Below are 27472 nucleotides of genomic sequence, written 5' to 3'. Positions count from 1 at the left end.
CTCTCACCTGTCTTGCTGATCTTCAGCCAATCACAGTCGTTCACACTAATCTTCCACATCAGCTCAGCCAATGAGAGCCTCTCAAACTTGCCCATGCACAGAAAGCCCCTGACTCTGGACAGGAAGTTGAGTCGGTTCTGGTCTGTACCCCACAGCTCCTGTGGGACCACCGTCGAGAGGCACTCCTTGACAAACAGGTAGACCCTGTGAGGTGCACAGTGCTGGGGCAGGAGTATGGCCATGACCCCCTCTCCATCTCTCTCCCATCCTTGGGCAGACCCTCTGGAGGATCTTGGTATATGGACATCTCCTGTGTCGACGCATCAGCTGGCTGAAGAGGGGCACCATGTAAAAAAAACGCAGTGGGAATTTCTTTGGTTTCTTCTCCCTCCCGTTGAGATAAGCCGCACCTTCAAAGAATACCACTCTGAGTAAGTCCCGCCCCTGCAGACGCTTTGGCCCTTCAGCCCCTCCTTTCCTCCTCTTGTTTAGCAAGAAGCCGTGCATGCCCCTCCCCCCGTAGAGCATGCTGTGGGTGCGGATGAAGCACTGGGAAGGAGGGAGAGGAGGTAACAGCCCTGAACTCCAGCTAGGACCCCCCTCCAAAGTGGTATTGGTGTTTTTGCTTTTGGTGGCTTTCATGTTCGCTGACTGCTGCTCATTTCCAGTGCCATTGGACACCTGATTTGAATGTTCTGTAAACCCATCCACACGTCTCCTCTTCCCAGGTAGACTGTCCTCTCTTTCACTCACCTTTTCCCTTTTCCTCTTCCTGATGTCTCCACCGCCATCCCTTCTCCTCCTCCTCCTCTCACTCAGGTTTGGATCCTGACGTGTCCTGTGCCAGGTAACAGTCCTGTTCGTTCTGGTGTTCCGCCTGGACCGGTTCTGGAGGTGTAGCCCTGCCGCTGATCCCATGGACACCCGGTCGTACACCGGTACACCACACACCTGGAACATACATGATGGAGGAACCGCCACGAAGATGGCACAGTTCTCCAGCAGGTGGTGCATGACGTCTGTGCCAAGACGCTGGGCTATTCTTTTCCATAAGTCACTGCCATGAACGTATGCTGCATTCTGAGTCACTTCACCGTGAAATTTGAACGGGTCAGCGTCACGGTCCTGGGCAAGGAACGGGTAGTTGTATCCGTTTGCAAGGACGTTCCTCTTCTTCTTCCGCTTGAGGTTGTTCAGAACTAATGCCAACAGCTCATGCAGAGTGCAGATCTAGCGATGGGCGACATGGAAGACATTATAATGAAACCTTATAATTACCAAAAATGTATTGAGAGGAGTGGCCCACTGCTACTACATTGCACTGAATAAAAAGTTGCAAATCTTTTGAGAATCAAACCATTCCTGGCACGGCCTAAAGATGAGTTATGTTCAGGTTGCTAAAAAAGAGGGTGCTGTTATGTTCAATAACGGAGTCGAACTCAGAGCTTGTAGTCGGAGCTGGCAACTCCATTTAATCAAACACGAGTGTAACACAAAACGTAATACGGCACATGTCGTAAAGCCCAAACTGTCGTAAACACAGACGTAACATTTCCCCCCCCCTCACACAACCTAGGTGTGATACTCAGTCATGTAATCACGCAAGTGCTCGGGCCTGTTGCGTGCTCGAACCAGACGTGGCTCTGGTGCAGCCACAGCCACTGGTGGCGGCTCCACGCCTTGGGGCTGAGCCTGGTAGGCCGGGGTTGCTGCTTCATCCAACCGTGCGGCTGGCAAGACTGTGGAAGAGGCCACACTCAGCGCTGGGCCAGGGGGAGGCTGCACCTTACGCAGGCGGGTAGCATGCCAGCGAGTGCCGTCGGCGAGCCTAAACGAGGCCGGGCCAAGCTGTTTGCTGACCTGGACAGGGTCAGACCAAAACGACTGGAGTTTGTTGTCCCGATGAGGTCGTCGGATCCTGACCCAGTCCGACACAGCGATGACAGGTGGCCTAGCACGTCTGGCCCTGTCGAAACGATCCTTCATCAAGCGCTGGTTTTTGGTGACTGTGGCTTGAACTGGATGGACCGGGGGCTGAGCTAGTATAGGGCGGAGCCTATCGAGAGGCAGCTGGAGCTCCCGCCCCAGCATGAGGGAGGCTGGGGAGACTCCTGTAGTGGCGTGTCGCGTGGCCCGATAATGCAACAGCGTCTGGAGGAGGCTGGTGGTGAGCGTGCACCCTTGTGCCAGGTGGGCCCTGATGCCATTCTTCAGTGTTTGGTTCAGCCGTTCCACCCCCCCGTTCGCAGCAGGGTGGTAGAACGCTGTGCGGATGTGGTGGATCCCTTTACCCACTAGATAGGAGGACAGTTCATGGGAAACCATTTGAGGACCGTTGTCAGTCGTGATCCTCTTGGGCAGGCCCCAACGCGCAAACAGAGCGTCGAGAATGTCGATCAGCACCTTTGCTGTGACCGAGCCCACAGGTGTCACCTCTGGCCACTTAGAGTGGAGGTCGTAGGTCACAACGAGAAAACGCTGGTGATGTGGTACCCCATGCAGCTCGCCGCAGATATCCAGTTGCAGGTGCTCCCAGGGTTGAGATGGCCAGTCCAACGGCTGCATGGGCGGGGGTGGAGCTGGAGCCCTGGTCTTACCACTAAGGAGACAGGCAGTGCAATCCTTGACCAGGGTTTCGAGTTCCCTGTCGATGCCTGGCCACCACACAACCTCACGACAGCGCTGTTTGAGCCTGACTATGCCCAGGTGACCCTCGTGCGCCATAGCAAGGATACGCGCCCGAAGGACACCTGGGACCACAGTGCAGAACCCGCGAGCGACACAGGTGTCATTCCAAACCGACAACTCCTCCCTGATCCTGGAGTAAGTGAGTAGCTCGTCAGGTACTCTTACCGGCCACCCCTGCGTGATGTAGGTTGAGAGTGTAGAGAGGGTGGGGTCATCGGCTGAGGCATCCCGGAGCTCCTTCAGCGACACCGTCTCCTGAAGGGGTGTGTGGAGGAGCTGGACGAGGTCATGCTCAGCCTGGTCCAGTCCGGGGGTCAAGGTTGGGGCTGTGGGTGGGCTGGGGATTGCGCGTGATAGCAAGTCGGCTACCACGTTGTCTCGTCCTGGCGTGAACTGTAGCCGATAGTTGTACTGTTGCAGGCGGTCGGCCCAGCGGTGGAGGCGGAGTGGCTTGTGACCGGTGCCAGACGTGGCCAGGAGGGTGATGAGGGCCTGGTGGTCTGTCCTCAGTGTGAATAACCGTCCATAGAGGTACATGTGCCAGCGCTCACATGCCCAGAGGCATGCTAGGGCCTCTCGCTCCCCCACCGAGTACTTCTGTTCCGTGGGGCTGAGAGCACGGGAGGCGAAGGCGATCGGTCTCTCCACCCCCCCTTGCAGCTGGGACATCACCGCACCAATGGCTGTGGCAGAGGCGTCGCACGTGACAAGAGTGGGGCTGGCCAGGTCGAAATGCGCCAGGACCGGTGGCGAGGTGAGTTGGGCCTTCAGGAGGCGTACGGCGTCTGAGCAGGCAGACGTCCAGAGCCAGGGCTCGTCATGCTTCAACAGCTTCCGCAGCGGTGTGGTTGTGGCCGAGTACTGTGGCAGGAAACGGAGGTAGTACGCCGTCATGCCTAGAAAGGAGGCCACCTGAGCGGCTGTGGTGGGCTCCGGGACATGATGGATGGCCTCGGTGTTCGAGTGCAGCGGGTACGTGCCATCAGCTGAGAGGCGGAACCCCACAAAGTCGATGGCTGGGGCGGCGAATACACACTTCTCACCATTGAGTGTCAGGTGATGCTTGGCCAATGCACTGAACACACTGTGGAGACGCTCGTCGTGGCTCTCGACGGTGGCCCCGTGAACCACGATGTCATCAAGATAGATGGCCACACCTGGGATCCCAGCGAAGATGGAGGCCATGATCTTTTGGAAGCAGCTGGGGGCGGAGCTTAAACCGAAAGCCATGCGTTTGTAGCGGAAAACCCCTCTGTGAGTGATGAACGCTGTGAGGTTGCGGCTCTCGGGGTGTAGTGGCACTTGGAGGTAACCCTGACGGAGGTCCAGTTTAGAGAACACGCTGGACCCGTAGAACTGGGCGGTGAGCTCCTCTATCGTTGGCAGGGGGTATTTGTCAGGGATGATGGCCTTGTTTACCGCTCTCAGATCCACGCAGATGCGCAGCCCCCCAGACTTCTTCTTCGCCACCACCAGGTTGGAGATCCAAGGCGATGCGTTCACCTGCTCAATGATGTCGCTATCGAGCATGCTCTGTAGTTGAGAGGAGATGTCATCGCGGAGAGCCAGGGGGGAGCGGCGGAGGGGCTGTATAACAGGCATCACTGTAGGATCTAACAGAGGCTGGTGGGCAAAAGTGTCGAGGCAGCCTACACCGCTGAACAGCGCAGGCCACTGTTGCTGCCAGGGGGTGGAAACGGTGTGAATCTCTGAGCCAGCTGTGTCTAGCAGGGTGAAACCGAGGGCGTTGAACAGGTCGAGGCCTAACAAGTTGGTCCCGTGGCGTGCAACGTTGAACCTGAAAGCCGGCAGTGTCCTCTCCCCGTACTTCACAGGCAGCTGAAAAGAGCCCACAATGTCAATCTTAGAGTTGGCATAGCCACGCAGGGTGGTGGAGGGCAACCCCAGGGGCACATGGGAGAAGAACTGTGTATAGGTCGTCAAGTTCACAAGGGACACTGTGGCTCCAGTGTCTAGGAGGAGCGGCAGAGTGACATCACCAACCATCAACGAGCATGTTTTGAATGGCGCTCGTCCTGAGCTGACATTATGGATGACTGTGGTAGGTGACTGGGAAGCTCTAGCTGGGGCAGACCTGCAGACCTTGTGAAAGTGGTTTAGTCTCCCGCAGTTGGAGCAGGTTTTACCACGGGCTGGGCATGTCTGAGCTCTTGAATTGTGTGCAGAAGAGCCGCAATTCCCACACGGCTGGTGTGGCTGGTCGCGTGACCGAGAGGCCAGTAAAATGCTCTCCCCGCCGCTGGTTGCACTCACGTGGAGGAGGGGCACCTGTAGGCTGTGCGCGCCCTCTGCCGGTGAGCTGGGAGAGGCTGAAAAACTAACTGCACATTCTAAAGCTGTTTCAACCTGGACCGCCATGTTCAGAGCTGCTGATAATGTAAGTTCATCATTTTCCAGTAACAGTTTTTCCCTAATCTTGTCACAGTTCGTGTGCAAGATGAGTTGGTCTCTTATCATCTCGTTCTGCAATGCCCCGAACTTGCATAAGCTCGCCAAGCCCCGCAGATCAGCCACATACTGTGTCACTGTCTCACCTGTTCGTTGGTGTCTTCGTCCGAATATGACGCGGCGGAGAAGAGCGCTTTGTGGAGGGGCGAAGTGTTCCTTCAATAGTTCCACAGCGTCTGTGTATCTCGCCGCAGTGCCAAGAGTTCCAAACACGCGCTGACCCTCCGTTCCCAGGCAGTGCCGCAGCAGCGCGCATTTCCTCTTGTCTGATACATCCTCCAAACCGGCGGCTAGGATATATGTTTCGAAAGAGGAAATCCAGCGGCCCCACGGAATCGGTGGTTCTGCCGGGACTGCTAGGAAAGGAGGGGGTGTTGGTAGAGAACAATCAGCCATCGCTCGTCGCCAATGTTATGTTCAATAACGGAGTCGAACTCAGAGCTTGTAGTCGGAGCTGGCAACTCCATTTAATCAAACACGAGTGTAACACAAAACGTAATACGGCACATGTCGTAAAGCCCAAACTGTCGTAAACACAGACGTAACAGGTGCCCCTCGTCTAAACAACGCATTATTCAGCATTTCCGAGATCAATGAATGAGCTAATAACGCTTTTTTTTGCCGTGGCAACCACAATTGCGAAATGAAATACATACCTGGCTACAGCTGGGGACATCCTCAAATTTTTTGTCCGAGCAAATGAGCATTCCCCGGACGAAAGATACGAAGAGGTTTGTGTCGGGTTGCTCGATAAGGACCACTTTGTGTCCCTCTCTGTACACGAGGGTTTCTGCAAACTCCTCCAATGTCTGTACGTGTGGATACAGAGAGCCGAGTATGGCGAGCACCCGTGAAATACCTGCACCGGGCATATTCCCTGCACATGCCTCAAACCACAGAACACGTGGTAAAATATGTACATATGTACACATGTATTTATGTTGGACCTTTCAGTCGTGTTCAGAATGATAGCGCCAATCACTGTAGATATCAGCTTGCACAATCTTCTAGACCAATGAGCAGTCGCTTGTTTCCCCCGTCCAATGAGATAACCGTATTCATAGCTTTCATGTGACGTCACAGCATAGTGGAAACGCCCACCTGACGGGCAAAAGGCACTTTTTGCGGGCAAAACCCACGGGCAAAACCCACTTTTTGCGGGTTAATAACTTTTTTTTCCCGTGGGTTAGGAAAATAATTCCAACGTGTCCGGATAGAGTAGAAGACAGGGAATCCAACACTATTTGAATGGAGTCGATCCTCCACTCCTATCACCGTGGACACAGCAAGGAGCGAATTCCCGGATATAAATATTCCCTCGCCTCGCTGACAGCGGGAGTTGGGAGTTTCGTCCAGCAGCCGGTGAACGCCTGGTTGATCGAGTTTCATATTAAAAGTATATCTTCTCGGGGTGTCAGCGCGTTGGTTAAGAGCTCAAAATGACCGTATACTGATGGTGAATTTAGCAATAATAGTCTTATGTTTGTACCACCTCCATAACCGGTGTTATTCACGGGAAAAGCCGGTCAAGGAGGCACCCTTTGCAGGTCAATAACTTTGATTCTCCGGGGGTTAGGAAAATAATTCCAACGTGTCCGGATAGAGTAGATGACAGGGAATCCAACACTATTTGAATGGAGTCGATCCTCCACTCCTATCACCGTGGACACAGCAAGGAGCGAATTCCCGGATATAAATATTCCCTCGCCGACAGCTGGAGTTGGGAGTTTCGTCCAGCAGCCGGTGAACGCCCGGTTGATCGAGTTTCATATTAAAAGTATATCTTCTCGGGGTGTCAGCGCGGTGGTTAAGGGCTCAAAATGACCGTATACTGATGGTGAATTTAGCAATAATAGTCTTATGTTTGTACCACCTCCATAACCGGTGTTATTCACGGGAAAAGCCGGTCAAGGAGGCACCCTTTGCAGGTCAATAACTTTGATTCTCCGGGGGTTAGGAAAATAATTCCAACGTGTCCGGATAGAGTAGAAGACAGGGAATCCAACACTATTTGAATGGTGTCAATCCTCCACTCCTATCACCGTCGTGTATCTTGATAGTTCTTCATGAGTGAGGTGGTCTAAATAGTAGGCAGCCATGTTGAGCGATGTTGCTATGATACTTTTTGCCCTTCAGGTTGGTGGTTGCTAGGGAAGAAACCACGTGACTGAAAGCTATGAATAGTTGGCCACGTGGTACAGTCAAAGCGTATTAAAGTTGTAAACTCCTTTCTCTGCGTTAAGTCTCTTTGCTCATGTTTTTTTACGTCAAAATAAATATTTACACGGATGTTAGTAAGTGTGATAAGATCAAGCTGTAATTGTTATCATGGGTATTCTTTCTATGTCCGCAAGGACAAATAGACTGAAGCTCAGCTTCTACCCTAGGTGAACACAGCAAAGACCTAGGTTCTAGGCCCTGGACAATCTAGACAATTTGATGGCAGCTACTAGATTGTAATCAAGTGCAATACTGAAACACAACTGTGAACAGTTCATACTTGCAAACTGCGACACTTTAAATGAATGTGCAATAATACTATGTGTGACAACCCTCGTGCACATAAGGTTCAGAGATGTTAGGATATTTATAGCATAGCATAGAGTACAGCACAGTGTTTTATTTGTATAGTATAGTATAGTGGATAGTGGATATAGCCTTTATTTATGTAAACCAGCTCTTTTCCCTTCTTGTTTTTAGTAGGCCTATATATTTTTTTTCCTAGCACCAGGGGAGCCCCCCCTCCCAAATGTCGTTGTATGGTACCTGTTGTAGTGACTACATTATGGGTTCATGTTCTCCTCTTACTGTTGGTTGTGTAGTGGGAGGGAACCAGTTCTGGCACTAGGGGCAGAGGGGAGGATTATTAACGTTGCAACTTCCTGTTTAGATACAAGTGTTTTGGTGATCGATTTCCTGGTCCTGTACGGAGTGTACAAGTTGTTATTTTGATTAAACAGTTATCATTACGTTGCCTACGTCTTTCCTTTTTCCTCCGGCACTACACTGGTGACCCCCGACGTGGATTTTTGTTAACGTGATTGTGTACAAAAACCAGCGAGCGAACATTGCAATCCTGCAAAATGTCCGGGCGAGGAAGACGTTCAAACCAGCGGCAGCCATCACCATCCCCTGTCAGGGTAACGCGTGGTGCGCACACTCCCACTCTCAAGCTACCAGAATTCTGGGACTCAACGCCTGCTGCATGGTTTGCTATTGTAGAGGCACATTTTAACAAAAGTGACATCGATGACGACGACGACCGGTACAACCATGCTGTGGCAATGTTGGGCAGCTCCACCGCAGCTCGAGTGGTAGGTTTTTTGTCTGCTCCCCCGACGACGAACAAATATGAGCGCCTCAAGGCCCTGCTTCTAGAGACATTTGAACTGTCCACTGCGGAGAGGGTGCGTCGCCTATTTGCCATGTCGGACTTGGGTGACGAGAGGCCTTCTGCGCGCATGGAGAGGATGCTAAACCTGCTCGGTACAGAAGACCCCATGATCCTCTTCACAGAGCTGTTCATGCGCACATTGCCAGCTCAAGTTAGGATGGCGCTGGCCAACACCGCCATCATGGAGCCCCGCGCCCTGGCCAGGGAGGCGGACCGGTTCGTCTTGGCCATGCCTCAACGGTCCCCCGACCTGCTCGCTCCCGCGGCCGCCCCGCCACCCGACCGTCGCAGGAGAGCGAAGGATGACGCCAGACCTTCTGGCCAGCAGGGTAACGCTGCGGGCCATTGTTTCTACCACGCCACTTTTGGCGCCAAGGCCAAACGGTGCCGCTCACCCTGCACCTTCGGACCGGCGGGAAACGGCGGGGCCGGCACTCAGTAGTGGCCCTGAGCGCTGGCGTCACCAACAGGCTGCTCTTCATACAAGACACCGCCTCTGGTCGCAGTTTTCTTTGTGACACAGGTGCCCAGTGGAGCATCATTCCGGCAGAGAGATCGGATGTGGCGAAGGAGGAGCGTGGTCCGCAGTTGGCAGGCGCGGACGGCACACCTATCTGCTCTTATGGCACTAGGGCGGTGGACGTGTGCTTCGGAGGACAATGCTTTTCGTGGGATTTTGTCATAGCGGCTGTCACATTTCCCCTCCTTGGTGCGGATTTTCTGTGCGCCCACAACCTGTTGGTGGACGTGGGGAACAGGCGCCTGGTCAACTCACAGACTTTCGCTTCCTTCGCCTGTACGCAGGGGGAGGCGGTCTACAGCGGGTGGTCCAATACGCTCGCCGAAAGTGACCAGTACCTTCGGCTGCTCGCCGAATTCCCCGACCTTACCAAGCCCACCTTCTCCGCGCCCACGGTGAAGCACGGAGTGGAGCACCACATCGAGACCGAGGGGCCTCCCCTCCACGCCAGGGCCAGGCGCCTCAACCCGGAGAAGCTGGCCATCGCCAGGGCGGAGTTTGCGCATATGGAGCAGGTGGGCATCGTTCGGCGCTCGAGCAGCCCCTGGGCGTCTCCCCTGCACATCGTCCCTAAGTCAGACGGCGGGTGGCGCCCATGTGGGGACTACCGCCGCCTCAACGACGCGTCCAAGCCTGACCGCTACCCGGTCCCACATGTCCAGGACTTTTCAGCGAACCTGGCAGGCAAACGCTTCTTCTCCAAAGTGGACCTGGTACGGGGGTACCATCAGGTGCCGGTGCACCCCGAGGATGTCCCTAAGACGGCCGTAATCACGCCATTTGGACTCTTCGAGTTTCTGCGGATGCCGTTCGGCCTGAAGAACGCGGCGCAGACCTTCCAACGCCTCATGCACTCGGTGCTCCGGGACCTACCATTCCTCTTCGTCTACTTGGATGACATCCTCGTCGCAAGCACCACGGAGGAGGAGCACCTGTCCCACCTCCGGGCCCTTTTCACACGGCTCAGCCAACATGGGCTGATTGTCAATCCGGCGAAGTGTGAGTTCGGACGGAACACCATCGACTTTCTCGGGCACCGGGTCTCCGCAGAGGGGGTGACCCCCCTCCCCTCGAAGGTGGAAGCTGTCGCTGCTTTCCCGCGCCCCAGCACAATCAGCGAGCTCAAGGGGTTCATCGGGATGGTAACCTTCTACTATCGCTTCCTCCACCACATCGCTCACATCCTGCGGCCTCTGTACGATGCCCAGAAGGGCAAGACTCTGAAGCAGCCGGTGGACTGGACGGCGGAGCGTGTCAAAGCCTTTCAGGACACCAAGGCGGCCCTGGCCCGCGCTGCCATGTTGGCCCACCCCTCGACCTCGGCACCCACTGCTCTCACCACGGACGCCTCTGACTTTGCTGTGGGAGCGGTGTACGAACAGTGGGTTGGGGACGCCTGGCAGCCTCTTGCATTCTTCAGCCGCCAGCTGTCTCCCAGAGAGCAAAGGTACAGCACATTCGACAGGGAGCTCCTCGGGCTGTGGCTTGCTGTCAGACACTTCCGTTTTTTACTGGAGGGCCGCGAGTTTACGGCCTACGTGGACCACAAGCCACTCACGCACGCCATGTCCAAGGTGGCGGAGCCGTGGTCCGACCGCCAACAGCGCCAGCTCGCCTACATATCCGAGTTCACCACAGACATCCAGCACGTTGCTGGGAAGTCCAACCAGGTCGCGGATTGTCTCTCCAGGGCGGTGGTTGGTGCGGTCCAACTGGGTTTGGACTACGCGCGCATGGCTGCAGACCAGGCCGCCGACCCCGCCGTCCAGGCTCTCAAGTTGTCGGACACAGGACTGCGCCTAGAAGAGGTGGTTTTCGGTGACGCAGGGGCCACGCTCCTGTGCGACGTCTCCATGGGTCAGCCACGACCGGTGGTCCCCGCCAACTGGAGGCGCCCCGCCTTCGAGGCGATACACGGCTTGTCTCACCCTGGTAGGAAACCGTCCTCGCGGCTGGTGTCAGAGAAATTCGTCTGGCATGGGCTCAAGAGGGATGTGAGGGCCTGGGTAGACACGTGCATCGCCTGCCAGCGCGCCAAGGTGCATCGACACGTCAAGGCCCCCCTGGAGCAGTTCTCTGTGCCTGAGCGGAGGTTCGATCATGTAAACGTGGACCTGGTAGGGCCGCTGCCCCCCTCGCACGGATACACCTATCTCTTTACCATGGTGGACAGGACGACTCGCTGGCCGGAGGCAGTTCCGCTCTCCTCAACGACAGCCCCCGACCTGGCCCGGGCGTTCATCGCGGTGTGGGTCTCCCGCTACGGCACCCCTGCTGATCTCTCCTCTGACCGTGGCTCACAGTTTACTTCAGAGCTGTGGGCAGCGGTGGCGGAGAATCTGGGGGTCAAGCTCCACCGCACAACCGCCTATCACCCGCAGGCGAACGGGCTCTGTGAGCGTTTCCATCGATCCATGAAGGCCGCCCTTCGAGCCAGCCTCACGGACAGCGACTGGCTTGACAAGCTGCCGTGGGTCATGCTGGGGCTCAGGACAGCGCCTAAGGAGGACCTCCAGTCGTCGTCCGCTGAGCTGGTGTTTGGACAGCCGCTGCGGGTCCCCGGTGACTTCATTCCCAAGTCAACGGAGCCCTGGTCCGCCGCCGCTCAGCGCGCCTCCCTGCTGGACAGCGCCAGGACCTTCGTCCCGGTCCCGACTACGCAGCATGGTGTCCCTACTTCGAGGGTGCCCCCGGAGCTGCACTCGGCGAGGTTCGTTTTCATTCGTCATGATGGCCACAGGACTCCACTACGTCCTCCTTATGACGGGCCTTTCCGTGTCATCGAGGCCGGAGCCAAGAACTTCATGGTTGACATGGGGGGTAGGCCTGAGTGTGTGTCCGTTGATCGCCTCAAACCGGCCCACTTGGACCTTGAACTGCCCCTGGACTTGGCCCTGCCACCGCGCAGAGGCCGGCCTCCAGTCCTGCCTCCCCTGCAGCGCCCTGGCCATTCCCCCCTCCGACCCCGACAACCCCCCGCGGCTCGCGAGCCCCCGGTCGTCACTGCCCCCCGTCCTTCCCTGCAGGAGGACGTGATGGGCGATGTCACACCTCCTCCCGCACCTCCTGACTTTACCTACGATCGTAGGGGCCGGGCCATACGCCCTCCTCGCCGTGAGGATTTCCAATATTGAGGTGAACACTGGGGGGGCTGGTGTAGTGACTACATTATGGGTTCATGTTCTCCTCTTACTGTTGGTTGTGTAGTGGGAGGGAACCAGTTCTGGCACTAGGGGCAGAGGGGAGGATTATTAACGTTGCAACTTCCTGTTTAGATACAAGTGTTTTGGTGATCGATTTCCTGGTCCTGTACGGAGTGTACAAGTTGTTATTTTGATTAAACAGTTATCATTACGTTGCCTACGTCTTTCCTTTTTCCTCCGGCACTACACTGTACTGTATTAATGACAATAAAGACCATTCATTCATTCATTCATATGTACTTTTTTTATAATAAAAAATGTTTTGTTGGAAAATAATGTTTATCTGGCAGTGATTTTAGAGTAAGACTCGGTGCTTACTGGGTAATGTGAAAGTTGTGACAACAAAGTAATGACATTCTCTTCAGCTAGGACCAGAAATGGTGCATGGGTAGGCTGATTGGTGATTTGGTGACAAATGAATAATATAGGCACTTCCTACTCCTGTATATTGCTCTTGAATGGCTGGAAATTCACCATGACTTTCAACTTATCAACTAAATTGGTGCGCGTGACTCATTATTACGCACGGCATCAGCACGGCGGCTCCATGGAAACAGTTGATCTATGACGTTTTTTGACAGAACGTTAAAACAACAATAGAATAATTGTACAAATCCTCAGTTACTTTACTGCTGGAAAGCGGTGAGACCTACCTATGGTTAAGACGGTCAACTAAAACGGAACAGTGAGATTTGGTGAAAGTCCCCTGTCTGTGATATCAAGTAATTACAGCCGGACAATGGCAATCTGGACATCTGGCTCGCAGACAGAGTCGTCTTCATTCGGTAAGTTAAAAAAAGATAGTCTGGCGACTCCGTCCAGTTTAAATCATTTGTAGCCAAACTCAAGACCATGAATTGCGGCTATTTCCATTATTCTGAGTAATAAACATTATTTAATTAGGCAAATTATCAATGTGGTACTTTTTATTTATTTTATTTTATTTTTTACATGTTTTACAACATATCCTAATCAATGTTGTCATTATTCTATTGGTTTGAATGTTTATTTATCTATTTGTTTTTCTATTATATTCATTTTATCCTGTAAAATTACAATTTTGAGCTATGGAGCACTGTATGAAAGGGCATTATTCCTCACTGGTCTGCACCAGAATGGCATTTAATACATTTTCTTCCACATGTTTTTAGTCGGAGAAGCAGAGACAGTAATCTGCTGAATGAATAAGAAGGGAGAATCTTCACTGATCAGTACAGTAAGTGCCAATTAAATGTAATGTAATGCCAGTCTGGTGAACAGGATGGTTAGGTAGCATACTGTACTCATGGTTAAATAGCATGTTGGGTAGGCCTATATGTGGGGTGTTTTTCTGTTGTTTATTTGTTATATTTGTAAATTGTTTATTTACCGCATTATAACATGTACGTACAGTGTAACAAATACTGTTATTAATAGGCTAGTTGTTGCTACCCTGCTGTAAGTAAAGTGTAACAAATGAGTAATGACAATAGTATTATTTCTCACTGTTAAACTGTTGTAAGTATAGTGTAGTAAAAGAGTAATAATAATGTGTTACATTGCACTTACAATAAATTGATTTTGCGAGACTTATCAAAAATAAGTCTGGATTTTTCTTTAGTGACATTGATGGAATGAGTCGAAAGCGAGGTCTAATTTTGAATCTAAAGCGGCGTCTTAGCCAATGTTGCTTGCTCTTTACTGGCACCATACAACGTGCACTGAACTCCATAGGACACATATACGGTAATTAAACCAACAGAAATATTTTATATTAAATTAAAATGTGACATTTTGAGTCGCATGATGTCGCCGCCACTAATTAGCATATACTTACAGATTTCACTTAAATAATGTTTTCTATCCATTTCCACAAGGCTTTAAAGACTACATCATAATGTATATATACTTTATGAGCCTTAAATGACAAGGTGGATTGAGCTTTCAGTTGTATCACCAACTGTGAACTCAATGGCTGTAACTGTAACACTGTAACTGTAAACTCACTAGCTGTAACTGTAACACTGTAAATGTAAACTCACTGACTGTAACAGTTACACTGTAACTGTAAACTCAGTGTCTGTAACTGTAACTAACTGTAAACTCACTGGCTGTAGCTGTAACACTGCAACTGTAAACTCACTGGCTGTAACTGTAAACTCACTGGCTGTAACTGTAACACAGTAACTGTAAACTCACTGGCTGTAACTGTAAACTCACTGGCTGTAACTGTAAAACTGTAACTGTTATTACTCATTGTTACACTGTTGTAAGTATAGTGTAGTAAAAGAGTAATGATAACGTGTTACATTGCACTTACAATAGTAATTACAGTACACGGTCATTCAAACACTGTAATATAGTGTTACCCCAACTTAGAAAGGTCACGAGTCAAATTCTGACTTTGGGATTTAGTTCAAAAACAGCAGTTTGGTTTGACATGTGTTTATTTACCGCGTTATAACATCTAAGTACAGTGTAACAAATACCGTTATTACTTGTTGCTACACTGCTGTAAGTACAGTGTAGCAAAGGAGTAATGACAATAGTATTATTACTCATGGTTACACCGTTGTAAGTATAGTGTAAAGAGTAATGATAACATGTTACATTGCACTTACAATAGTTATTACACAGTCATTCAAACTGTGTAATATAGTGTTACCCAAAGGTCACGGTTCAAATTCTGACTTTGGGATTTAGTTCAAAAACAACAGTTTGTTTTGACATGTGTTTATTTACCACGTTATAACATCTAAGTACAGTGTAACAAATACTGTTATTACTTGTTGTTACACTGCTGTAATTACAATGTGGCAAAGGAGTAATGACAATATGTTTTACATTGTACTTACAACCGTAATAAAACAGTCAAACACATTAATATAGTGTTTAACCATAGTTAGAAAGGTCATAGTCATGTCGGAGGAAAAGAGGTCTGAACCATTTGGTTTTTCGTCTGGATCTCACTAAGCTGTTGGATCTTTTTAGACTATGTCAAAGTCACTACTGAACCATCTCATGTTGAAGACCAGGACAACTGGATGTGCAGACCTACAAAACCTTTTTGGAACTGTCTAAGATAAAGAGTACAATTAATGGCGCCACAACTATGCCTTTCCATCTGGACTGTTGACACAATGGAGAAATAACCATGTGTAATACCAACGAATCATTGCTTGACAGCCAACCCATCTGCATCAAAAGCATATTGTGAGAAGGCTATTATGTGAGTGGAAACAAAATGTTGATTTGTGTCAAACCTCTTCAAGTTTGCCCTCAAGACCAAGAACAAGAGCAAGACCCTATGACTAGTCCAAGCAAATTACTTGGTCGCTCTATGACGTTGAACCACTGTGAGCAAATTTACGAACACAGCATTCTTTACTTCAAAATAAAAATAAAACGCACCTAGAATTGTCTTATTTGAAGTATTGAGTTGGGAGTGAACAATTTTGGTCGTCTCTTGGTGCAAAATTCTGCTTGACTACATGGAAGGGGCAAGCCATCAAGTCACACTTGATGTAGAGGCATTAGCAAGGTATGCAAATCCTTGTGTACTAATGTTCTCTGTCACTCTCTCTCCCTCTCCTCTCTCTCTCTCTCTCTCTCTCTCTCTCTCTCTCTCTCTCTCTCTCTCTCTCTCTCTCTCTCTCTCTCTCTCTCTCTCTCTCTCTCTCTCTCTCTCTCTCTCTCTCTCTCTCTCTCTCTCTCTCTCTCTCTCTCTCTCTCTCTCTCTCTCTCTCTCTCTCTCTCTCTCTCTCTCTCTCTCTCTCTCTCTCTCTCTCTCTCTCTCTCTCTCTCTCTCTCTCTCTCTCTCTCTCTCTCGATACAATAAGAGGAGAACAGGTGCGCATAAGGCAGCTTCCCCAGCACCTGCTACTGTTCTGGCCCCAGCCCCGGCCGTGCCCCCCAGGGTGAGTCTGGCCCCAGCCGTGCCCCCCAGGGTGAGTATTCCTCCCCCAAGCCTGCACACGTCCAGTGAGGGCCTCTCCAGTCAGGTAAGCCAGAGTAGCACTGACACCTCTGGGGACTCTTCCTCTGATGGCTCCCAGAGTGCCAGGACTACCACTGCCAGCTGTGGTAAGTACAGTGACACATTGAATTTAGTTTAAATTAGTTTAGACTGAATTGTGCATACTTTCAGAACTTTCTTATTCCTGCATACACAAAATGCCTACTTAATGGTAGGCAGTATGAGTATTCGTACACAGGACATTGGCCCACAGTTTTTTGTACTTCCTTATCTCAGGCAGCAACACAGAGGGGCACAATGGATGTGATCTGCTCTTATGGTAAATGATGGATGGATGGATGGATGGATGGATGGATAGATGGATGGATCTTTTTTCATTTGTATGCCTCTTTCTGACCTGAACATGCCATTGCTGAATACACCCAAAATATATTTAAAAAAATTATAATAATTAAACAAATGTACAATGTCTGTTTTTACCAACAATCTTACAATTAGCACAAAATCTTGCTTCCGCAAACCATTTCACAAACACTTCCGCAAACGTTGATCCCATTGTTTGTGTGTGCGTGTGTGTGTGTGTACGTGTGTGTGTGTGTGTGTACGTGCGTGTTTATTGCAGTGTGCATGTGCATGTTGTGGTGTGTATGCAGATGTGTTGCGTTGCGGTGTGTATGCGCACGTTGGTCGTGTGTGTGTATGTGTGTCTGTGCATGTGTGTGTGTGTGTTTGCGTGCGTGCGTGCATGTGTTTAATCAAGTAATGTATACTTAACAATTCGCATTATCTCTCTCCTGTAGATCATTTGTTAGCATTACTTGTTTGTTTGTTGACATTAGCCTTTTTCTCTCTCCCTGTAGCTGGTGCATTGTTCAACATTGATGTGAGGAAGGCCATCCTGCTTCTTCTCCTCTTGACTTTCGGTGAGTGTCACTTCACATCCATTTCATTCTAGATTCATAAGTCCTACTTGTGTGGTGTTACTAGCCCACCAGCAAGCTATTCACAGTGATATATATGATGTGACCTCTTTGGCCCTATTAGTACATTTTCCACAAAAGATTTTTAGTGCCTTTTGAAGTACATATGTTCTGACCACCTGACCTACCACATCATTAACATGTAGGGTTAGGTTATCCTAAAGACATTTCCAAGACATAAATAGACTTGACAAACAAATGAATAAAAAATGTGTTTAAACTACAGACCCGCGATTGTGCTGCTAGCAACAGATTTCCACGTTGTTTAATTTCAATTTGCATATCTGATTGCCCTCTTTCCATGGACGTTATTAAAAGAGAAGTTTCTATAAATCACGGTTATAGTATTGTGATTATTACAGAGTTTGACGTCATGACTCATTAGTTTTTGCAACGCAAAACTGTAAGAAAAATATGGCAGCATCAATAAAAGGAATCGATATCCTTGGAGGCGTACGATTCCGATTGATCGAACAATTTGAAACCGGTTCTCAACTGGAACCAGTTCTCGATTCCCATCCCTACCAATAATGTATTTCACCAGTTAACATGGCAAGCTAATATCATGAATTTCAGAGACAGACATTGTAGCTTTGTCACTAGCAGCTTGGGTGTTGTTTCAATCAACCGACAGCATGGAGCATGTTGCAGATTTGTTGAGGATAGTGGAGCATACCACTTGATAACGTATTCAGTCCTATTTTCGATTCTCTGATTCTCCCTTCTCCCTCTGGCTCTCAGGCGTTTGGTACTTGTACCCCAGCACGTTTGTCGTCACCCTGCCTTCCAAGGAAACGGTAAGGCAAACTTCATTCATTGTTTAACAGATTTAATTGTCAGAAAAGTGAGGCGAGCGAGGGAAGAAAAAAATAAAGAAAAAACTATCAGAATGTAGAGTGTACGAAGATCCAGCTTAGATGGAAAAGTATGAGAAATATTATGCTACACGATTATTAAACACATTAACATTAATTAATTTGGTGTCTGTAGGCTTGATCTTATCTTAAGTTATTGGTGTTTTGGTTATAGAAAGGTGAAACAGTTGTAATTAAGTCAAGTAATATTTATCCAAATCCAGGGGGAGGGGTATACAGTATACATTATTTGTAATGTTTGAGCTTTATTGAGAATGTTGTGATTATTGGCCATGTTTGACCTAAAACCTATAAAGCATATTCAATTGTAGCCTAATGAATGAATGATGAAATAACAGCTGTTTTAAGACCTCAGTCAGACCTCAGCCAGCCAGTGTGTCTATCTTGCATTGAATAGCACTAAACACAGCTGTAATATGAAATCTGTAGTAGAAATCTTCTCGTTTTGTTAATCAGGTCTTGCCTAAAGCCTGGTACACACATAAAGATTTTCTAAATCTTAACAGATTTTTTATCTGAGAGAGACCCCACACATGAAGATAAAAAATCATGGATTGAACAGTTTTGATCGTATTGTGTGTGGTGTGTTCCGATATTCTCAATACAGCACACAACATACATAAAGATCTGTCCTACGACAGTAGAGTCTCGTCACTCAAGCCAGAAATCTCGAAAATCTCGAAAGAAGTCAGCTCGCTTCTTGATTGGCTACATTCCATCCACGTCACAATCGGACTCGGGAGCAGGGTTGCCAGATGGGATTGACACTTTCCAGCCTAACCACAGTCTAAAAACCGCTAATTCCACCAAAGAAACTGCCCATCTGGCAACCCTGCTCGAGAGTTGTTGGGACTCGGGAGTTGCCCACACACAAGAGGACTTTTGATCGTAAATATTGAACACGTTTGTGTTCCATGGGGCGCAGGGTTCCTTGGTGATCGCCCTGTCCCACCCCGTCCTGATCAGTCACGTCACCCTGGACCACCTGCCTCGCTTCACCTCCCCCACAGGACGCATCGACAGCACCCCCAAGGACATCCAAGTCTATGTGAGTCACCTTTAACCTCTTACACCCCAACCTGAGTAATACACATTTCTAGGAGTAATATTAGACAGTAAATTCTGTTAGAAATCTCATAAGATACGTTAGATCCAAAGTATCAAGGAGTGTATTGTGTAGGGCAAAACATATTCTGGAACAGAGGATGTTGTATACTCTTTATTGTTGTCTTGTCTTACCAAAATATTATTTGAGTTACTGTGTGGAGATATGGGGGAATGCATACAAAAGCACTCTAAAACCATTGATTACACTACAGAAAAAAGCTATGAGAATTGTAAAATAACTGTAAAATAGCTTATAGACATAGCCTACCTATAGTCATGTATAATACTGTATAATATTGCTGTATAATACTGCTGTTCATATCCTATACACATATTTACCCTATACATATATTTATATTCACCATTCCTCTTATTTACAGGGATTAAAGCAAAAAAAAAATCTCCTGACGGAAAAAAGAAATCAGGCCAAATCGGGGCCGGTGGCTTTCCGTGCGCAAAGCGCGCGTGCGATTTTCCGTTCTACGTTCTAATGCTTTGACCAGAGCTGCCAAGTCTCATGCAATCACCGTGAGACTCACGCATTTCAACCAGTTCTCACGCTCTCACGCCGCATCTCTATTTCTCACGGCGAGAAATAACAATTGTTTTACAGGACTTTTATTTTTGAAATTCCTTGAAAGAAAGCTACCGGACATGAGTTTCGTGGCATCTTTCTGCACGCGCGTTAACTTGAGTCTGCAATCGAAGCGGCAGGCGAGCGCTGATGGAAGAACCGGTGTTCACGCGAGCTGCAAGAACGTAGCAAGCAGTGTTGCCAGATTGGGCTACTTTTGGTCACACTAGACGGGTGGATTCGGCAGCTTTTAGACCGGTTGGGCTGGACATTGTCAATTCCGTCTGGCAACCGTGGTAGCAAAATATGTGCATACATTACAACATCGTATCTGGTAGCCTACTGGACTGGGTTGCACCAATATGGCGTAAGTCATTACTACTGCATTTAGTATTTACTAAACCCCTAGTTGTTACTAGTTAGTTTCAAACTAGTTGTTTACTAATTTCGGTTGCACCACGCCAATCTTTTGCCAATCTTAGCTAGTAAATACTCAGTTTTGGTAACTGTTTTTTGTTTCTCTACTGTAACATAACCAGGTACATTAATAATAATTATTAATATTAATAATTACAATTTACAATACAAATACAACAATTGGGGGTCCCTCAAAAAAAAAACGCGTAGTGCGCGCACAAAATCACCCACCAAGCCCTCATTCTGACCCAGGAAAAACCCTGGTATGTACTGTATAACATGATAGCCATCTATGAGCAATGCACTGTATATAAGATGATGACCACGGGTCTTTCTGCTGCTGACCAAGGGGCTGAGTCCTGTTGATGGGGCCAATTTTTCTTTTAGAGTCTGTAGGCTACTGTATTTGTTTATTAAGATTTCATAAATATGATATATTGTCTGAATTTTTTTCTTGTTTTATAAATTGTTATTATTTATTAGTTATTATTTTCAATACAATTATTTTCAAGCAAATATTTATTATGACCTGTTCACTTGACATGTCGGGATCTTATCTCAGTGGTCTGGGTACTTGATTTCGAGATGCAAGTTAGCTATTGTAGTACTCGAAGACTTGTACACAAACCACTCATGTGTAGTCTCAAAACCACACAAACCACTCCTTTAAATCTCCAATCTCTTTCTACAGGATGTTACTGCTGTCATAAATGCAGCTCTGGAAGACAACACCAATAACATACTGAGAGAGATTGCCATTCTGAAGGATAAGCAGATACCTGTCTCAGAGGTGAGAAGTCTGACCCTTCCCACTTCCTGTCACTGCTTGAAACGCAAAATGTGGCTGAATCTCAAAAGTCGATTCCTATACACTCTCTCTACTAACCTCTACACAGTAGTTGAAATGTGTCTCTCAAAACTTTATGTGTAGTTGAAATGTGTCTCTCAAGCCTAAGCTCCTAGGTCTGTTACAACAGCACCCAATAGGTCTGCTACAACAGCTCCTCGGTCTGCTACAACAGCTCCTAGGTCTGTTACAACAGCTCCTCGGTCTGCTACAACAGCTCCTCGGTCTGCTACAACAGCGCCTACAACAGCTCCTAGGTCTGCTACAACAGCTCCGAGGTCTGCTACAACAGCTCCTAGGTCTGCTACAACAGCTCCTAGGTCTGCTACAACAGCTCCTAGGTCGGCTACAACAGCTCCGAGGTCTGCTACAACAGCTCCTAGGTCTGCTACAACAGCTCCTAGGTCTGCTACAACAGCTCCTAGGTCTGCTACAACAGCTCCTAGGTCTGCTACAACAGCTCCTAGGTCTGTTACAACAGCACCTAGGTCTGCTACAACAGCTCCTAGGTCTGCTACAACAGCTCCTAGGTCTGCTACAACAGCTCCTAGGTCTGCTACAACAGCTCCTAGGTCTGCTACAACAGCTCCTAGGTCTGCTACAACAGCTCCTAGGTCTGCTACAACAGCTCCTAGGTCTGTTACAACAGCTCCTAGGTCTGCTACAACAACTCCTAGGTCTGTTACAACAGCTCCTAGGTCTGCTACAACAACTCCTAGGTCTGCTACAACCGACCTACGTATGAAGTACAACCGACCTACGTATGAAGTACAACCGACCTACGTATGAAGTACAACAGACCTACGTATGAAGTACAACCGACCTACGTATGAAGTACAACCGACCTACGTATGAAGTACAACCGACCTACGTATGAAGTACAACAGACCTACGTATGAAGTACAACAAAGATGTACTTTTCACTCAAAGCAATAAATGGTTTTCTTTCAAAGAAGTAGCTGTGTGACAGTGTGATTGATTCTATCACTTCCACCCAGGATACTGTGACACATGAACATCAGATAGATAGATTTTATTAACCCCGGTAAGAGTCACACTACGGGAAGTATAACACTGGCTATGAAGGGAGTAGAAACACAAGACTATGCTGAATAAGTTCATTAGGTCTACACGGTAACAGAAGAGAGAGAGAACAGAAGAGAGAGAGAGAACAGAAGAGAGAGAGAACAGAAGAGAGAGAGAACAGAAGAGAGAGAGAACAGAAGAGAGAGAGAGAGAGAGAGAGAGAGAGAGAGAGAGAGAGAGAGAGAGAGAGAGAGAGAGAGAGAGAGAGAGAGAGAGAGAGAGAGAGAGAGAGAGAGAGAGAGAGAGAGCTGTGGGCAAGATTAGTGCCTGCTTTATACCGGGTGGTAAAATAACTTATACCGACTTTTGAGATTCAGCCATCAGTCTCAGACCCATCGGGAATAAGGCTGTGATTTCCTCCTGAGACATCTACTACCCCCCTGTACTGTCCCTCCTGAGACATCTACTACCCCCCTGTACTGTTTCTCCTGAGACATCTACTACCCCCCTGTACTGTCCCTCCTGAGACATCTACTACCCCCCTGTACTGTCCCTCCTGAGACATCTACCCCCCTGTACTGTTTCTCCTGAGACATCTACTACCCCCCTGTACTGTCCCTCCTGAGACATCTACTACCCCCCTGTACTGTCCCTCCTGAGACATCTACTACCCCCCTGTACTGTCCCTCCTGACCGATTAAATGCGTAGGTCATACTAGCCCCAGTTATTGTTATATATGTTCATATTTTAATAAATTAATATTTACTACTGTGGTGATATCAGCAGCAGGCTACATACAGTCATATTGTCACGATGGCATATTGGTATTGACCGCTGCCATAGTATTAATTCGTCATTTTAAGACGGTGGTTCAAATCCCTCTTCTGACACACTTTTTACTGCATTTCGTTGTCTGAATCTAATCTAAAATCTCATCTAAAAAAGTATGTAGGCTATAAAATGATGGTGTCTGCTAATTTACAAGAACTGACACGATTACAATGGTGTTTGAAGCCTTTCTGAGTAGTAAATTATGTTCTTCTAACTGGACCCTGGATTTGGCATAGATTATTTTTTCTTATGATTACTGATGGATAGATGATTCACTTAGACATATATATATATATATATATATATATATATATATATATATATATATATATATTGTAAATCGATTTGCATGAAGGCTTCGGTTAAATGTAAAAAAAATAAAAATAAAAATTAAATCAAGTATCGAAGCGGGACCTCTAGCTGGCTGCTTTCTTATCGATGCTATTTTTCAGGTTTTCTGCTCGAAATCACATGCCCACAGTGAATATAGAATATCTCCACAATCACAAGGGCCTTCATAATGATCTTGGTATCAAATGATACCTGTGGGGTGACTGTAGAAGTGTCAGAATCCAAATATATGTTACTGTGTCAGAGTAAATAGAGCTAGAACATTGTGAAAAATCTCAAATTCAATCTCCGCCTAAAAAAAAAACAGCTTTTAGAGTGAATATCAGCTTGGAAACCTGACCTTATAGCCCAAATCATCTAGGAATCCGTACTCCAGGGTCTGATGAGTCAGACATCAGTGTATCAGACTTTCCCATGTATCAAGACTGTAAAATGTATTATATTTCATTGACATATCACTATTGGTATAAATTGCATCCAAATCCAACTGTTTAGACTGTTTCCGTCCAGCAGGGCTCCCCTGCGCGCTCCTATTGCGCAACTGCCTCCTTTTCACACCAGCTTCGTGACGCGTCGTTTAACCACTGGATTTTCTCCCAAACCCATTGGTCAAATTTCATGATTGACCACTCATTTGAAGCGTCAGAGCCAATAGAATCGAGCAGAGGCGGGAAAAATGACTTTCGAGGACCAATGATATGGAAATTCGGGGGTTGAAACCAAGCATGCTCGGTTTTGCTATGTGACGTGGCTGTAAACAAGGGCTTCTGACTCGCACTGTATTTACTGGGCAAGGAAAAAAACCATATGGTCGTTTAGAATGGAATCAAATTAATCGTTTGCGATATCGATGAACATTATTGATAAAGGTAAGCTCTTTATATCTGTTATATTAAACATAGTGTAACCAGGGAGTAGCTAAAGGACTGTAGAATTTAGGAAGGGCTGGTTATCTAACTAACTCTGAGCTAAATAGGCAGTGTAGGAGGATAGAGGCAGGGGGGCGCCAGCAACCCTTTAGACTAGCATTACTAGCGTTAGCATTAGCATTAGCATTAGCAGTAGCATTAGCATTAACATTAGCTAACAGACGACTAAACACACAGCAACGGTATCCCATATGAACAAACACATTTATTTATACAAATTATATACACATCCCAAATATACTCCCTCCCCGTCGGCCACACACACACTCCCTCACTCACTCACACACAGTACCTCGCCTGGAAAAGGCTTAGAGTCCCGGACTGAGAATGAGCGCGTTGAGGCCTGGTTGGAGCTCGCATGTGCTTCGAGGAAGGCCTCAGACAAGGGGGGGGAAGTGACGTTGCAACTCGAAGGGAAAGGGGCTTCTTCGTAGTCAACGACGAGGTTGGTGAATGGCTCAGGTCCGGTGGTCCACGGTCAGCTCCGGTGGTGTCGGCGGTCGGTCGCAATCCACCTCGTGGAGGCGACGGCTCTGTCCAGCTTGGGTCTCGCTATGCGCCAACGTTAGCAGCCGGCGGCTAGCAAGGCTGGCTAACGGGGACACAGCTAAACTGGGCTAGCGCTGCCAACTCAACAAACTCCGAACTCCCGCGGTGCAGCGGGTAGCCCGTGATTCACTACTAAACAGTCAATGTTAAAGGCAGGTCTCTAAATGACTCGTGTTGTCTTCGGTCTCAGCACCGTGTGCGTTTACTGATCCACCATCTTTGTCTCACATTCGGTTCCTTCTGCTTCTCCTTCTCACTCTCGTCACTCTCACGCACAGACCACTTCCGTCGCTATATATACACCAACCGAACATACATCCGGTCACGTACGCCAATCATACATCCGGTCACGTACGCCACTCAAAACCACGCCCACTAAACTGGCGCTTGCACAATACTAAACAAATCTAAGACAGAACTTATACAATTACAATAACAATACATACACCTTCATGAAAACGTACACGAATAGTATGGAAAATAATAAAGGAAATAACAGGGGCAAAATAGGGCTGATTCGGGAAACTAACTGGCTCTAAATTGTGGGCCTTCATAACAGCCGCCCCATGAAACCCTCGGTTTCATTTAACTATGGAAGGCACACTGGCTAGGCTGCTCTAGCAGCGTGAGGTATGAGGTGATAGTGTCTAGGCTAGTGGAGGTCTGAGGGCCAGGGGGCATCCCATATCCCCACTCCCTTCGAGTGGGGGGTGTAGGTTGGTAAGGGTCATAAAACTCATCCACAGCAGGTGGATAGTCATCTGGGTACATGGACCCTTGGGACCTCTCCGGATACTTCAATGGCTCTTCCTGCCAGGCATGGGATGGTGGGTACCTGTCAACCTGTCCAAAGACCTCTTCATAATGGTTTCTCCTTGAACCTCTGGGTTCAGAACGACTTGCATGGCTGTGTTTCTCCAATTGCTCCTCTGCATCTCTGGGTCTCTCTCTGTAGAGACCCTGTGTAGTTTCTGGGGAGTAGAGTTTCGGTGATCGCCTGGGTTGGCTTTCATAATGTCTCTCCTCTTGGCTGAAGTTTCTTTCGTATTGGTCTCTAGTAGATTCCAGGTGGCCCTTGCTCATGTGACTGTAGTCTTTGGAGACAACTGTTGGACCTTGGCTTTTGTGCTCAACCTTCTCTGATTTGTTGGCTTGGAACTCTTTCAGAAGATGACACAGTTTGTCCTTCAGGAAGTTGGCCTCTTCCACATTCTCAATTTGTATGTTGTTCAACACATCCAAAACATTGCCTGTGTCTGGAGTCTCAGCTCTGGAGCTTGTCCCCTGGTAGACACCCTGTGGCTTGGCAAAGGTTTCCTGCCGTGGTCTATTAGAGTCATCAACACGTATTATTTTAACCACATCCATCTCCTGGTCTGTGGCATCAGAGAACCGGCTCTTCTTCTTCCTCTTCTCAGGGTACTTGTTACTAACTGTGGCCCCAGACAGAAATTGTCTGAAAGGTTCTGGGATCTCAGACCTCACTCTGCTGCCCTCTGCTGGCCTCTGAAGGGGTGCTCTGCTGGCCTCTGCTGGCCTCTGAAGGGGTGCTCTGCTGACCGTTGCTGGCCTCTGAGGGGGTGCTCCGCTGGCCTCGAAGCTCTTTCCCCTTCCCTCCTGACGAATGGCCTTAACTAGGTCTAACAAATGGTCTCTACTGTGTTGACCACCCTCTTCCATTGGCACTGTGAACCTATTCTTGTCTGCCCCCCATTCCCCAGCTGCTGGCCAGAGTGCCTCCTTTGAATAGCCCCTCCCATTTGGATCCCTGTCACGAGTCCGCCGATGAGGGTCAGATTCTGAGTAGGCTAGCTCATCAGGTTGCCCCTTAGGGAAAGCCCTGTGCTTCGCATCTTCTTTGAGGAAGCCTCTTCTATTGGCAGATTCAGAGTAAGGGTCTTCAGGAATAGCCCCACGTTGGGCGCCAATGGTCTGCACTTCTTCGGTTCGGACATGGAGGGATGACGTAGCTCTCCCGTCTCTATCTCTCCACTCGGTAGCGCCTTGGAGGGCCCACCCAAGCGCAGTCTTAACAGCCATCGGGCAGCCTCGTGGTCCTCTCAGCGGAGGACGGAGCGACACGATCAGTGCAGCGTTGTCCGAGCCGATGAGAAGGGTTGGCTCCGCTCCTTCTATCGGATGTAGGTCTACTCGCCGTAGGTGGGAATATCTTGCGCGTAATCTCTCCAGGGGGTAGTCGTAGCGGGAGAGCGCTAGCTGGTCTGCGGTGAAGACATTCCGAAGCCGATATCTGTCCGACGGCCGCCCCGCCGGGGAGATAGAGAAGTTGATTCTCGCCCCGGTGACCTCTTTAAGGTCGCGACGTATCGTGCGCAGAGTCAGCTTCTCCTCAGTCCCTTGGAGCCCCAACTGGCGCACTGCCTCCTGGAGAAGGATGGTCCGTTCCGACCCGTCGTCTAGAACGGCGTACGTGTCGTACACAGCGTTGTTGTGGTGAAGTCGGACCTTCACCACCTTCAGTAGGACCTTGGAGCCGCTGCTCTGGGTTGGGTCTAGATAGTAGACAGGTGTTTCCTCTTCCGGTGCGCTACCGGACCTAGGGCTTCTGGTGCCCTCCGTGGACCTGGCGAGGGAGACCTCGTGTAGGATGTTGAGGTGGACCTCCTCACAGCGGTTGCACTTTCTCCTCAAGGTGCAGTTCTTAGCCAGATGGTCGCGCCCACAGTTCCAGCACCTCTTGTTCTCCTCGAGCCACCTCTGCTTGGCCTCGGTACTCAGGTTGTTGAAGTCACTGC

The 27472-nt window shown here is 48.8% G+C and overlaps 1 pseudogene across 1 annotated transcript in view; it reads right to left on the bottom strand.

The window, feature by feature from the left end:
* LOC308158293 (telomerase reverse transcriptase-like) overlaps nucleotides 1–26396 on the bottom strand; it is a 33847-nt pseudogene extending 7451 nt beyond the window's left edge. The window contains exons 1-3 of the transcript in view: nucleotides 25620–26396; nucleotides 5814–5966; nucleotides 8–1230 (exon numbers count right to left, since the gene is read on the bottom strand). The product of the transcript in view is annotated as a telomerase reverse transcriptase-like (transcript). The remainder of the gene's footprint in view (nucleotides 1–7; nucleotides 1231–5813; nucleotides 5967–25619) is intronic.
* Between the last annotated feature and the right edge of the window lie 1076 nt (nucleotides 26397–27472).

Source organism: Nansenia antarctica (assembly GCF_963989245.1).
Source record: "Nansenia antarctica genome assembly, chromosome: 5".
In the NCBI taxonomy this organism is placed as follows: Eukaryota; Metazoa; Chordata; class Actinopteri; order Argentiniformes; family Microstomatidae; genus Nansenia; species Nansenia antarctica.
Note: the sequence above shows the minus strand (reverse complement) of the source record. Positions and strands in the feature narration are given on the sequence as shown.